We start from the raw sequence: 14,362 nt of genomic DNA, 5'->3' as shown, positions 1-14,362 counted from the left end.
TACTTGCAAACTGCATACAGACACACATCAAAAAGATCATTCACCATTTATCATCACCATGATGATAAAGTAGGCTTTATCCCAGAGATGCAGGGATGGTTCAATATATGCAAGTCAATAAACATCATTAATCATATAAATGGACTCAAAGACAAAAACCACATTGTCATCTCAATAGATGCAGAAAAGGCTTTTGACAAAATTCAGCATGGATTTATGTTCAAAGTCCCAGCGGGAATTGGACTGGAGGGAACATACCTCAACATGTATACAACAAACCCACAGCCAATATCATTCTAAATGGAGAAAAACTGGAACCATTCCCATTCAAATCAGGAACCAGACAAGGATGTCCACTATCTCCACTCCTTTTCAACATAGTGCTTGAAACTCTTGCTAGAGCAATAAGACAGGAGAAGGAAATTAAAGAGTACTAATTGGAAAAGAAGAGGTCAAACTATCACTTTTTGAAGATGATATGATACTGGACCTAAGAGATCCCAAAAGTTCCACCAGAAAACTCCTAGAGCTGATCAACATACTCAGTATAGTGGCAGATTATAAAATCAATCTACAAAAATCAGTAGCTTTCCTATATACCAATAGAAAGCAGTTGGAGAAAGAATACAGGGAAATGCTCCCATTCACAATTGCTACAAAAAATTAAAATATCTTGGATAAACAAACAAAAGTATATATATATATGTGCATTATATAGAAATGAAGTGATTTAATTAGAAATGAAAGATAGAGAATTTGAAATCTAAAGCCTTAAGGAGCAAGGCAAGCCAGGTGTGGTAGTGCACACTGTTAATTCCAGCACTCAGGAGGCAGAGGCAGCTGGATCTCTGTGAGTTTGAGGTCAGCCTTGTCTACACAGTGAGTCCCAGGCTAGACCCTGTCTCTCAAAAGTAAAAGCAAGGTAAAATGTTTATTTTGTTTGTTTGCTGTTTGTTTGTTTGCTTTGTTGTCATGTTGGGAATCACAGGGCCTTGTAAATACTAAGCAAATGCTTTGCCCTTAAACTATTTCCCTGGCTTTGGAAAAACAAATTAAGCCCAAATTTGCAGAAAGAAAGAAAAATGAAAGCAAAGATTAGTAAAGAATCAATAAAGCTGAAAACAGAATAACAGAAAAAATTCACTAGTCTAAAATCTAGTTTTTGAAAAGACCAGTAAAACTGATAAACATGCATCCTGAGTACAGGGAGAGAGAAGTCACACATCACCAACACTATCACTGAAGGAAGAACATTACTGACAGCTCCAACGGGTGATTGTAAACACTATGAAGGCAGTAACTCCAGAAGCCCAGCGAAAATGGATAATTTCTTTTAAAAAGGATCAAAGCTAGATCAAAGAGAATAAAAACGGTATACACAATACTGAAGCCAAATGTTTAATTAAATAGCTTTCTATAAATAAAACTACTAACCAGTTTTATAGTGAACGTTTTCAATTAAAAAATAAGCAGATAACTCAGTTGTACATAAGTACACTGTGACAATGTTGGGTTGATCTCAGGATGGAAAGTTTAGCATTAGAAAAATCAGCCAACATAATCCATCACATTGATAAAAATAAAGAAAAAAATAAAAACACAGTTTCCACTTAAATGCAGAAAAAGAATTTACCAAAATTTGACACTCATTCATAACAAAGATTTTTAGCAACCCAAGAGCTTTTGAATGTCATCCATGTATGCATCAAAAGCTTAGAGCTAATGTTTTACTTCATGGATGGAAGTCTCACTTTCTAAGACTGGAATAAGGGAAAGTTATTGTGCTTGACATTCCTACTTACTGTTTTCCTGGAGGTCACAGCAAGTACAAGGAAGTCAGAAGAAAATGCACAGAGATCATGAAAGAGTAAGCAAAACCCGTTTTTTTTTGTTTGTTTGTTTTGTGTGTGTGTGTGTGACATGCATATGAGCATAGTGGTTTGTGCACACATGTACCTGGATGTGGAGGTTAGAACAGACTGTTCTGTTTTTTTTTTTTTCCTATTGCTCTTTGTTGCCTTGAGACAGGGTCTCTCACTGAATGGGAAGTTCATCATTTTGACTACGTCAGCTGGCCAGCAAGCCCTTGGGATCCTCCTGTTTCTGTCCCCCAAAGGCAGTGTTATAGGCATGTTCAATCAGATCCATCTTTTAGGGATTCAAACTCAGGTCATTATGCACAGCAAGTGCTAATACTGCCTGTACCATCTCCCCAGCCCAAAACAAACGTTCTCATACCGCATGATCTCTTGTGTAGAAAATCTAAAGGAATTCCCAAAAATCACAACTAGAACTGAGAAGTGAGTGTATCAAGGTGATGTGATGGAGATTAAAATACAAATGTTGGCTGTACTTTCATATGCTAGCAGTGGACAATTAGAAAATGAAGTGGAAAAATATCATTAAATGTGGCATTACAGAAATGAAGCCCTAAGGGAAAATTTTTTAAAAGTAGATCTGTTCAGTGTTTTGCTTGTATTTCACTGTACCATGTTAGTGCAGATCTGCAGAGGCCAGAAGAGAGTGTTGGATCCCATGAAACTGGAGTTGCAGATGGTTATTGACCATCATGTGGGTGCTGGGAACCAAACCCAGGTCCTCTGCAAGAGCAGCCCATGTTCTTAACTTCTGAGCCATCTCTCCAGCCTCAGTATGTGAATTCCTCCCAAAATGGTTTAAAGACTCAATGTGGTATCAATAGAAATGCCAGGCCAGTGAGATGTCTCAGTGGGTAAAGGTGCTTGCTACCAAGCCTGACAGCCTGAGTTTAATCCCTTGGACCTACATGGTAGAAGGAAAGAACTGACTCCCACAAGTTGTCCTGTGATCTCCATACTTGTACACTCACAAGTGTATACACACACACACACACACACACACACACACAGAATGAATGAATAAATAAAATGTAATGAAAATTAGAAAAAGAAATTCCAGAATTTTTTATGGCAATTGACAAAATCATTTCAAATATCATAGGAAAATCAAAATTATATAGACTGCCCTATGTACTTGTGAAGAATTATACTTGTGATTTTCTACCAGCTGCAGCTACCAAGAAGTGTGGGTTTGGTAAAAAGATAAACATACATATGCCACCAAATGGAGCCCAGAAATAGACCTATATTTCCAGTGGTCAAAGATGTCAAGATGGGACTTGGGAAATAGCTCAGAGGCAGAGTGCTTGCCTGGCATGCACAAGGCTCTGTATTTGATCCCTAGTACCATGTTTCCCCTAAATTTAGTTAAATAATACAAGTAAAAAGGTACCAACATGACACAGACATCTATCTGCTCTCTCAGAACCACTTCTACAGCAGCCATGGTCACCTTTGTGGAGCTCAATGCCAAAGCCAAGATGCCTGTTGTGGGCCTGGACATGTGGAGGTCTCCCCCAGGCCAAGTCAAGAAAGCAGTGAAGGTAGCCATTGATGCTGGACATCACCACATTGACTCTGTGTGTGTGTGTGTGTGTGTGTGTGTGTGTGTGTGTGTGTGTGTATGTATTATAAAGAGAGCGAGGTGGGAGAAGCCGTTCAAGAGAAGATCAAAGAGAAGACTGTGAAGCAGGAGGACCTCTTCATTGTGAGCAAATTATGGGCCAACTGCTTTGAGAGAAAACTGCTGAAGGATGCCTTCCAGAAGACCCTCACAGATCTGAAACTAAACTATCTGGACCTCTATCTTATTCACTAGTCACAAGGACTTCAGCCCAGGGGGAAGGAGTTATTCCCCAAAGATGATAAAGGTAGTGTTCTCATCAGTAAAATAACATTCTTGCATGCCTGGGGGGTCATGGATGAACTGGTGGATGAGGGATTGTGAAAGCCCTGGGTGTCTCACAAACCTGGACTGAAACATAGATCAGCAAGCAATCAGGTCGAGTGCCACCCGTATCTCAACCAGGACAAACTGATCCAGTACTGCCACTCCAAGGGCATCACTGTCACAGCCTGCAGCCCACTGGGCTCTCCAGATAGACCTTGGGCCAAGCCAGAGGACCCTTCACTACTGGAGGTTCCAAAGATTAAAGTGATTGCTGCAAAGCACAAGAAAACATCAGCCCAGGTCCCGATTAGGTTCCTTATCCAGAGGAGCGTGGTGGTAATCCCCAAGTCTGTGACACTCTCGCCCATACGTGAGAACTTTCAGCTCTTTCACTTCCAGCTGACTGATGAGGAGGGCCTGTTTGCTGCCTGAGAGCACCAAATAGGAAGAGTTTCATTACAATGCGGAAGACAAAATAATAAACATAACAGTAACCAAAAAAAAAAAAGGTACCAACATAATTCAATGGGGGAACAATATTCTTTTCAACAAACAATTTAGTAAAAATGGGGTGTCTGTTTAGGAGGAAATTGATCTTGGCCCATTATCATACCATTTGTAAAAGTCATCTTGAAAAGGATTGCATATCTAAACATAAAGGCTAAAACTATATAACTTAAACATTTTTAGTTTTTCAGAAGGCGGGTTTTTTTTTCTTAGAATACAGAATGCATAAGCCATAAAAGAAAAAAATGAATAGGTTTAAATTATAAAGTACCGTGTCTTTCCAAAGGAAGGGATGACAGACGTTATTTGCAGTTAACATACCTGACAAGGCTGCAGTTTCCAGAAAAATATAAAGAATTCTTTAGATCAACAAGAAGATAATTCTTTTTTAGTTTTTAAATTAGTGTTTTCAAGATATTTCATTTTTGTGTATGCGCATGTATGTTTACGCATGCACACACATGTGAGTATGTACTTCTGTGCATGTGCAAAGGTCAGAAGAGGGCATCAGGTTCCTTGAAACCAGAGTCATGAGCACTTGCTGGACACCCAGCTTGTTACACAGGGACTGGGATCTGAACTATGGTCCTCATGCTTCCTTAGCAAGTGTTCTTAACTGCTGAGCCATCTCTCTCCAGGCTTCTAAATAGAAGTTTAAGTTGTGTTATTGTCTTCTGTTATTATTTGTCCCTCTGCCTCTAAAACAATATTGTTGGGATTTTTTTTTTCAAATATGGTATGCTGGATAGCTTTTGTTGTCAACTTGACACATCTGAGTAGAGAGAGCCTCAACTGGTGAATTGCTTCCATTGGACTGGCCTGTGGCCATGTCTGTGGGGCATCTTCTTAATTACTGAGTGATGTGGGAGGGTCCAACCCACTGTGGGTGGTGTCACCCCTGGGCAGGTTGTTCTATATTGTATATGAAATCAGACTGAGCATGGACCAGGGGAGCAAGGCAGTGAGCAGTATTCTTCCATGGCTGTGCTTCAGCTCCTGCCTCCAGATTCCTGTCCTGAGTTCCTACCTTGGGCTCCCTCAGTGATGAACTGTGACCCAGAAGTTGTAAGCTAAGTAAACCCTTTCCTCCACAAGTTGGTCTTGGTCAGTGTTTTGTCACAGCAATTGAAAGCAAACTAGAACATATAGTATATTTATTTACAAAAGTACAAGTAGAAATATATTATCCACTGGATAACTGAATATTAAATAGTACCTTTAAAATACAGTACCTTGCCAAGTGTGGTGGCTCATGCCTTTAGTCCCAGCACTTGGGAGGCAGAGGCAGGCAGATCTCTGTGGGTTTGAAGCCAGTCTGGTCTACATAGTGAGTTCCAGACCAGCTGGGGCTACAGGGAGACCCTGTCTCAAAAAAAAAAAAAAAAAAAAAAAAGACCAAAACCAAAAACCACAGTACCTCTTCTAAAATAAAAAAAAAAAAATCATTGTATATACTAATTGTGCATGGTATGGTGATACATAAGGATATTTTCATCCAAGTGTATACTGTACATGGAGCGTATTCTCCCACAGTCCTCACCTACCTTTCTCCCCCTGACCCCTATCATGAGTCAATTTTGTCCCTAGGTAGTTTCATATGTGTCATGTATACACACATATGGTTTTATGTACCTATATAAAAGCAAGGCCCCACATTTTAAAAGTTTTATTACATTTTAATTTATTTATTTACTTTGTGTTGGGGGTGGGGTGGGGGAGGTGTGCAAATGCCACAGAATAGAATGTATGTGGCAGTCAGAGGACAACTTTCAGGAGTTGGTTCTCTCCTTCGGTCATGCGTGTCTTAGGGATTGAACTCAGATTCTCAAGTTTGGTGGCAGGCCCCTTTACCCACTGAGCCATTTCATTGGCCCCAAAAACAATTATTAAAATGAGCAAAGTATTTGAAAAGACAGTTCTTAAGAGAAAATACACAGATGACCATTCAATAGATGGGAAGTTGTTAAATATCATGAAAATGCAAGGCAAAACTTCTATACAGTTTGTATAATCCAAAAAGCACTCTCAACAGAACTCCTTAGAGCTAGTCCTAGGCATTTTCACAGGAAAAACGAAAACACGTGTCTCCACAGAGAGGCATTTCACAGCAGCTTCATTTATAACATCAAACTCATGCTGTTATCTGATCCACAGATGATCAGATCAAGGTTTCATAGCATGCAGTGGGATCTGCTTAGCAATAGAAAAGGGCAGACTCTGGAGGCACACAACCATGTACACAAGTCTCAAAAAGAAGCTGAACCAGAGAAGCCAGATGGCAAGGCGCATATGCTGATGCTTCTCATTGGCATGATGTTCCAGGATGGGCAACATAATCCATGATGACAGCAAGTGCATAGCTATGGATGGAGGAGACTGGCCGCAAGAGGACACATGGGATCTTTGTGGATGGCAGACAAGCTCTGTCCCAGCTGTAGTGATAGCTACACGATCTGGGTGTACAGTTGTCAGAAGTTACTGAATCGTATAATTAAAATATATTTTGTTTTTATTACAGTAAATTAAATCTCAACAAAGCTGAATACAATTAAAGGATGAACTATAGGTTTATCTAGAGCTAGTTTTCAGGCAGACAACTGGACTTCACTGCTAGGACGCTGCAAAGCAATGGAGCAAGGAATGACCAAGGTTTGGCCTCTAGCTAGGGTCTGGAGCACAGCTCTCAAACTGTCTTTCCCTCAAAGTGAATGGCATCAAGGTCTGAGTCCACTGTTCTGAATGTCACTGCTTTAGAGCCCCACATTGTATGTGACAAAACTGTGAAAAGGGGCTAGAGAGATGGCTCAGTGGCTAAACACTTACAGAGGAGGACCCCAGCACTCTTGTAAGAAGTGGGCTATCAATCTTTATCTACATAGCACATGATAATTAAAAGTACCAGACTGGTGGAACTAACCTTCTTGGATGTTTAACAGCCATACTTTGAGGCCTATCCTAATCTGGTCAGAGGGACTTAAAGGACAGTTTTTGCTTCTTGCCCTCTAAGGGCAACTAAGTCCAGGGGAGTATGAAGCATTTCTCAAAATGTCCTGTAACTGTGGTGAGTCACCTGTCCTCCTGTTCAGGGAGGCCATGGAGACCCTACCAGATGGACTTGAACCAGTGTCCTGTCTACAAAGAGGAGGGTCAACACCCAGTAAACATTTCTTCCATGCTTCCAAGCAAAGCCAGCCATGGATGAGCAGGACCTTTGACTTATCTTCACATAGATGGAATTGGTAAAAGAAAGGAGCCAGGGGCTCCTCCCAAGCTCATGTGACCTCTGAGGAACAGATCCTCCAATGACTTGAAGAGTAAAAATAAGTTGGTTTATTTGGGTCAACTGTATGGTCTTAAACACCCAAAAGTAAAGTATAACCAAAGATTAACGCCCAGACATTAGGCTTAAGTCCATATAAAAACTTATTTAGACAACTATTTCTCACTGATGATTTTATTTCTAAGCAGAAAATGCTGCTCAGATGTAAGACTTCAAATCTTGATCTGCAATACTGTAGTGCCCACCTGTAGCTAAGGGAGACAACCCACTATTGTTCTAAAATGGTGGCTAAATTTGTTTTCTCCCCCTGTCTAGGAGCTTTTGAGAGGGAACTGACACTGATTCTAACCACTCCAATAGCTATCAAACTATCTGAATGCAAATCCTATATCCATCACTCTCAAGTCCAGCCTTGGCAGACAAAAGAAGAATGAGGAAAAACCCGATAGCGAGATGCTTTTGGAAGCTCTTATCAAGAAATCCCAATGGACTCTGATATGAACATTTGAAATTTGCCATTCTGACTTTTTTCTGGTTCCCTGTCTAGAACTTGTAATGCTAGCTACTCTTGCCTTTACTTCTCCTTCACATCCCCTATTTACCAGTCAAGAACCTTCTTTTCTCCCTACAGATAAGAGTTATAGCTGGGCATGGTGGCGCACGCCTGTAGTCTCAGCTCTTGGGAGGCAGAGGCAGGTGGATCTATGTGAGTTCAAGGCCACCCTGGTCTACATAGTGAGTTACAGCACAGCTGAGGCTGCAGAGAGACCCTGACTCAAAAAGACCAAATAATAATAATAATAATAATAAATAAGTAAAACAAAAACAAAAAATTCTCCCTTCGGGGCTGGAGAGATGGCTCAGCGGTTAAGAACACTAGTTGTTCTTGCAGAAACTCATACACATAAAATAAAAATAATAAATAAAATATTTTTTAAAAAGACTTATGCAATTTGGGAGTCTTTTAAGATAGACCCGCTGAAGGGGTACCCCAATTGCCTCAACGTGCATCCCTGTTCAGCACTGAAGAAGTCAGAGTGGTCTGCGTCCCCATTCCCTATCGATAATTTGGGTAACTGCTTCAGAGGAAGGCATGGTAAGAATAGGAGGTAGGAATTGGCTAGGCAGATAGGGTAAAAAGACTCCAAAGAAAAGTAGCCAATTTCTTGGCTAAAACTCAAAATGTCCTTGGGCCTCTTAGCAACATACCCTGTTCCAAAGGCCAAAAGTATTTGGGAGCTTTTCTCTAATCCTCAAGCCAGACTAGGCTAAAAGACCGTGACAAAAAAGAAAGGAAGGAAGGAAGGAAGAAGGAAAGGAAGAAAGGAAGGAATGAAGGAAGGAAGGAAGGAAGGAAAGAAAAAGAAAGAAAGAAAGAAAGAAAGAAAGAAAGAAAGAAAGAAAGAAAGAAAGAAAGAAAGAAAAGAAAGAGAAAAAAAGAAAGAATACATGAAGTTATCAAAAAACGTGATGGGGAGATATGGGAGGAGTTGAAGAGGAGGGAGTGGGCATGGATTTGATCAAAACATCTTATATGCATGTATGAAATTCTCAATAAATTATTTAAATATATAAAAAAAGAACTGGGCTATCTAGTAAAATGACTGTTACCCCACCTTTGAGGTATCGGGACTCCTTGTCACACAGACACACAGACACACACATGCATGAATACACAAATAAATACATAAATCTTTTAAAAAGTTAAAAGCTGACAAGGTATCAGCTAACATGAACCTTGTGAAGAACTGTCGGACAGTGTCTATTACAGTGTCTCTTGAATAAGTAAGACAGAAGTAAAGGAAGGGAATTCCCAGGGGGAGCATTAAACTTCTAGAACATTACACATGCAAAAATTCAGAAATCCAGGGAAGAAGAAAATAGTAGCTTTGTGGAAAGTCATGAGACCAGAACATGGCTTGTGGCCCTGAGAACAAGCCCAGGCTATGAGGAGTACAGCCCATGGAAGCATTCCCAATCTCTGGTAATGTCATTGTTCATTGATTTCACTGGACCAGGCAAGCAGAGCTATGGTCACTATGACAAATTCCCTAGGGAGGAAAATGCTGTTTTACACACACCTGCAAGCTCTGCTGAGACATTTCTCCAGCCAGGGCTGGTTTGCCAAGGGCAGCTCCCATTTCACTGGACCTCCTTGCAGAGCCTCTGGCCTCTCCCAGGACACTCAGACAAGTTTCCTTTGGACCCACATGCTTCTTGCTTCCCAACAAAGAGGTGTATGCACATCCCAAATCAATTAGCTTCTTCTCAATGACAGCCAACAAAGACATTCTCAACATGACTTGACTTAGCTCATGAGGCTCTTGCTACATCCCTACCCCTCATAGGCTCATCCGTAACCCATCTGTTGATGAAAACTTAATGAAACACAGTATGTCACATATGCCTGTATATGCATCGTAGGACTCAACAGAAGTCGGGCTTTTAGGGAAACCTCACAGGAGTGTGTGCAACAAGCTTTGTTGACTCTCCCACATCATAAAGGATGCCATGCCTTGGCTTCCTGGAAGAAAACACAATAAAAAACCATCCTTGATGAGAAATAGCAAAGTGTCCAGCTAAGTAAACTAAGATGATAAAAGGTGATCATTAGCATAATTAAATCATAGATGCTGCAAAGGAACTGTGGAGAGGCTTTACCTACGGGGTAAGATCACATCAGACAATCCAGTGATGCTTTGAGGAGGGCAGTTCTGGGAACATTATATTTTGCCTCAAGAGGCAGGGATGCCATGATTTATAATTACTTTGAGGGGGACAGAACCCCAAATTCAGCATATTGGACAAACTATTACTTGCCATACTGAGAGTAGTAGTATCACAAGGGAATTGCTTTGATTCCAAAAATTAGTTCATTCAGAATTAGGTAGGGATAACCATGTACTAAGATATTTTTTCCCAATGGCAGTTTGGTGTCACCAGCTTCACTCAGCCACTCCACTTTGAGAAACAATGCAGTACGATGACCAGGTTGACTGAGGATTATGACACCTGCTTTCTATTATTCTCAGCTCTACCGAGAAGGGGCCATATAGCATTGGACACTTGTTTTCTCTGAGTGGTTAGACCACTTGATACTACCCTGGTTCCTCCCAGACCCTTTTGTGTTGTTCTTAGTCTTTCTTATCGAATGATGCTTTAGTTCACTGTTCTTCAAGTTGCTGTTGGGATCACAGTCAGAAGTTGATCAATTTTATTGAACAAATGAATGTTAACATGTATGAGCAATTTTTTTTACTTCCGCAATATTAATGAGCTGCTATTACACCCCACCAAACAGCAGTGTTAAAATCAAACTATGCTTAGTATATCGGTCCATATTCAGGATTTTCTCTGTGTCTGGCATCAAAGCAAGCAGGTCTTGCAGTGATTGAAGATACAAGACAAAATCTCTGTTCCGTAAGAAACTTTCCTTTACCTTGTATGTGACACCACACAGGAACTTGGTAAGTCTATCAATCTAGGTCCAACCAAGAGACAGAAATTTCACAGTAATTTAAGTAAAGACAACTTAATATAAAAATTATTAATATAGGGACTGGAGAGATGTCTCAGGGGTTAAGAACCCTGGCTGCTCTTGAAGAGAACCTGGGTTTGATTCCCAGCACTTTACATGGTGGCTAATAACCCTCTGTAACTCCACTTTACAGGGAATTTGACACCCTCTTTTGACCTCTGTGGGCACTGCATGACATGGGTACACTTACATACATGCAGGCAATACATTCATACACATAAAATAAAAATATTTTTAAAATTATTAATCTATAATAAAACGTTAAGTATGAGAGAAAATGGGGGTTACCATAGGGCTAAGGGAAGGAGCTCCATCCTCCAGGCAGGGGTTCAAGACAAGCTAGAGGAGGTGCAGTTGTGGTCCACTGGGTTGATGAGAAGTTTGCTGGTTATGTTCAGCCCAGAGCTGGTCAACAGTTCCTGATCAAGCAGGAGGATACTCTTTAAGAAGAAGGGGAGCCACAGCCAGTAACTGGATATGCAGAAAATACTGGGTGGGAGGCTTGGCAGGGCTGGTATCTCTGTCAGGCAGCAAAGTCTGAGGGGAGAAAGTCACAGTTGGTGAGGAGGAGAGAGGGAATGCAGAGGGGCCTGGGTTCTGCCCAGAGTATCTAGTGCCTGTGTTAGGACAGTTTGGAAAGGTACTTGCTAGGCTAGACCAGGTTCACTGATGGACTGTGTGTTCTGTTCTGGACACATGGATGGGACAGATTCTCACACAACTATACCAGTCACTGACAGTGCAGTTGCTGGAGCATGCTGGATGCCCCCTCCTCTGGCATTGTGTCTCCAACACCCTTCACTGAGAAAGTTTACTATGGTGCCCACATAAAGTAAAAGAGCTTATTAAAAGGATTCTGGCCTTTATGCAACAAAAGTACCCAAAGGGGAAATTTGAAGTCATACAAGGCAAAATTTAATTGTCATGGTATCTAAAGAGCCCCAAACTCAGCATCATGAATTTGGAATTCTAGTCTGAGGTAAACTATGTGATCTTAGGAAGCTTAATTTGTTCATCTATGAAACAGAAATAACACATCTAATTTTCTAAAGACTGCCATAAGGATTGAATGAGTGCAGGCATGTGCAAGGTCATTATAAACTGCAGAAAGCTACATTTCCAAAGGGGCATGTACTTGAATCACACACACTGCCCCAACAGGTTGGGTGATGTTCAACCCAACACGAAGGCTAAATAAATGAGATCCCATCCTTGAATACTCAGTAGTCAGAATGCTAATTGGAATAAAGAAAGTAGTTCGTCTTTGTTTCCAGAACTACACATTACCTTTTAACTAAGGTGCTAAGGCAATGCTGGGTCTGTCAATCCAGGACCAATCATTGTCCCTCAGAAGTAGGTGTACTAGTGTGTACTTTCCTTCCAAAATATAGCTACAGGAGTCAGTATGAAGAGTTCTTCCCCCATCAACTTCTACTGGAGAACCTCAGGCAGTGCCTGTAGGGAAGATGCTCACTTTCAAGCAGGATAAGAGTTCTAGCAGTGGCTCTCATGATGCACTATTATTCAGTCAATGAATGTACTGATGAATGACCAATCAAGCAGAGCTTCCTGGCCAAGGCTTTGTTTAGTATCCTATTTGAGTTTGGCAATCATGAGGCCACCAAAAGCCACTGAATCTCTTTCCTTAAAAATAATGTCTTTGGGGGTTGGAGAGATGGCTCAGTGACTAAGAGCAGTGACTGCTCTTACAGAGGACTCAGTTTGGTTTCCAGTACCCACATGGTGACTAACAACCATCTGTCACTCCAGTTCCAAGGGATCTGACACCCTCTTCTGGCCTCTGAAGGTTTGCTCTTCCTTGGTGCACTTACATATGTGCAGGCAAAACACTGATACATGTAAAATAAAAGTAAATTTGAAAAAGAATGTCTTTAAACACACATGCACTATCTTTGCCCATTGTGACTTCCTTTCTTCTCCTTTATTTTTCAATGAATGAAGAAACTTCGATACCTGTGTAAAGTAACAGCTGATTTGTTTATTTATTATCTCAATTAATTAATTAATTAATTAATTAATTAATTTTGTCATGTTCTTGCAGCATAAATAGAATATGCCAGGGTTCTGCCTGTGCATCTTGGGGACTATCATCTGAAGATCTCTCTGCTGGAAGGGTTAGTTCTTGGTGGTCTGCAGCTCCCACTCTGCCTGTCTGGGGACTGCTAATGATTCATGGAGGGAGGAAGCTGGGAACAAGCTGTGGCTGAAGAGGGCAGAAAGCTGAGGACATGCTGATTGGTCTGGGGGCGGATCCTCCTGCCATCTGGCTCGCCTCCCCCTCAATGGCAGTCCTGAAGAAGCAGAAAGAGGCAAACAAGTTTAATTACTCTGAAACATATCTCGGGACATTTCAGAGCCCCATGCAGGGAACTGAAATGCTGCATGTTCTTTAAAGCTAAATGTCACTAATACAATTAAAGTTTTTTTTTTGTTTTTTTTTTTCCCTGCCTATAACACATTTTCTGGATGAATTTCAGCCAACAAGCACTTGCAGAGACTCAGGCATGGCACTAGTTAATTGTCTGAGGCAGGCACATGTTGGCATTACAGAATCAGTTTCTGCTTTTGATACACACTGAGATGCGTTAAATACTTCAGGGTGAAATCACACACGGAAGAATCTTTTAATTCATTCATTCCCCTGCCTCAAGAAAATCCCATGGGCTTCATATGATGCAAGTCAGCCCTGCTTACAGATGACCAAATACACTTCGAAAAGGAAGCAAAAATGTAACCCTGCAATGGCTTGAGCATCTGTTTCTGGAGCACACAAGGGTAACTTGATCTGTCAGTTAACATCGCATCCTCTTTTCTTGGTTTCCCACTTAGCTGGATTGCATTATAAATGCTAGTCTAGAAAGAGAGGAACCATGTTTTCTATTGTTCTTTGCATTCCACAAATGAAGCCAAAGGCTAAAAGACAGAATCATGGCTACCAAGGGCATATCTGATGCCTCCTTGGTTTCCTAGGGAGCTAGACTGAATTTTGAGTTCTCTCAGAGGTGTAGAGAAAGGTGACTGTGAGGTCAGTTTGCATCCTACTAGAAACTGAGCACAAGGCTGGTGTGTTGTGGTAGGTGGGTAATCAATGAATCTTTTTTTTTCAAGGTGCTGGGAATGGATCTCTAGGCCTCACACATGCTAGACAAACACTCTACCCATGAGCTGCACCCCCATCTTCCAATGAATCTTTGAAGCTGACCCAGCTATATCTTTCCTTTGCTTTCAGAGATATGGAAATTTTGCTT

General features: G+C 41.0%; 1 pseudogene; it reads left to right on the top strand.

Annotated features, from left to right (window-relative positions):
• The first annotated feature begins 3,322 nt into the window (after positions 1-3,322).
• On the top strand, positions 3,323-4,200 carry LOC103727443 (annotated as a pseudogene).
• The last annotated feature ends 10,162 nt before the right edge of the window (positions 4,201-14,362 follow it).

This window comes from Nannospalax galili, unplaced genomic scaffold (genome assembly GCF_000622305.1).
Source record: "Nannospalax galili isolate Female #2095 unplaced genomic scaffold, S.galili_v1.0 scaffold128, whole genome shotgun sequence".
In the NCBI taxonomy this organism is placed as follows: domain Eukaryota; kingdom Metazoa; phylum Chordata; class Mammalia; order Rodentia; family Spalacidae; genus Nannospalax; species Nannospalax galili.
Note: the sequence above shows the minus strand (reverse complement) of the source record. Positions and strands in the feature narration are given on the sequence as shown.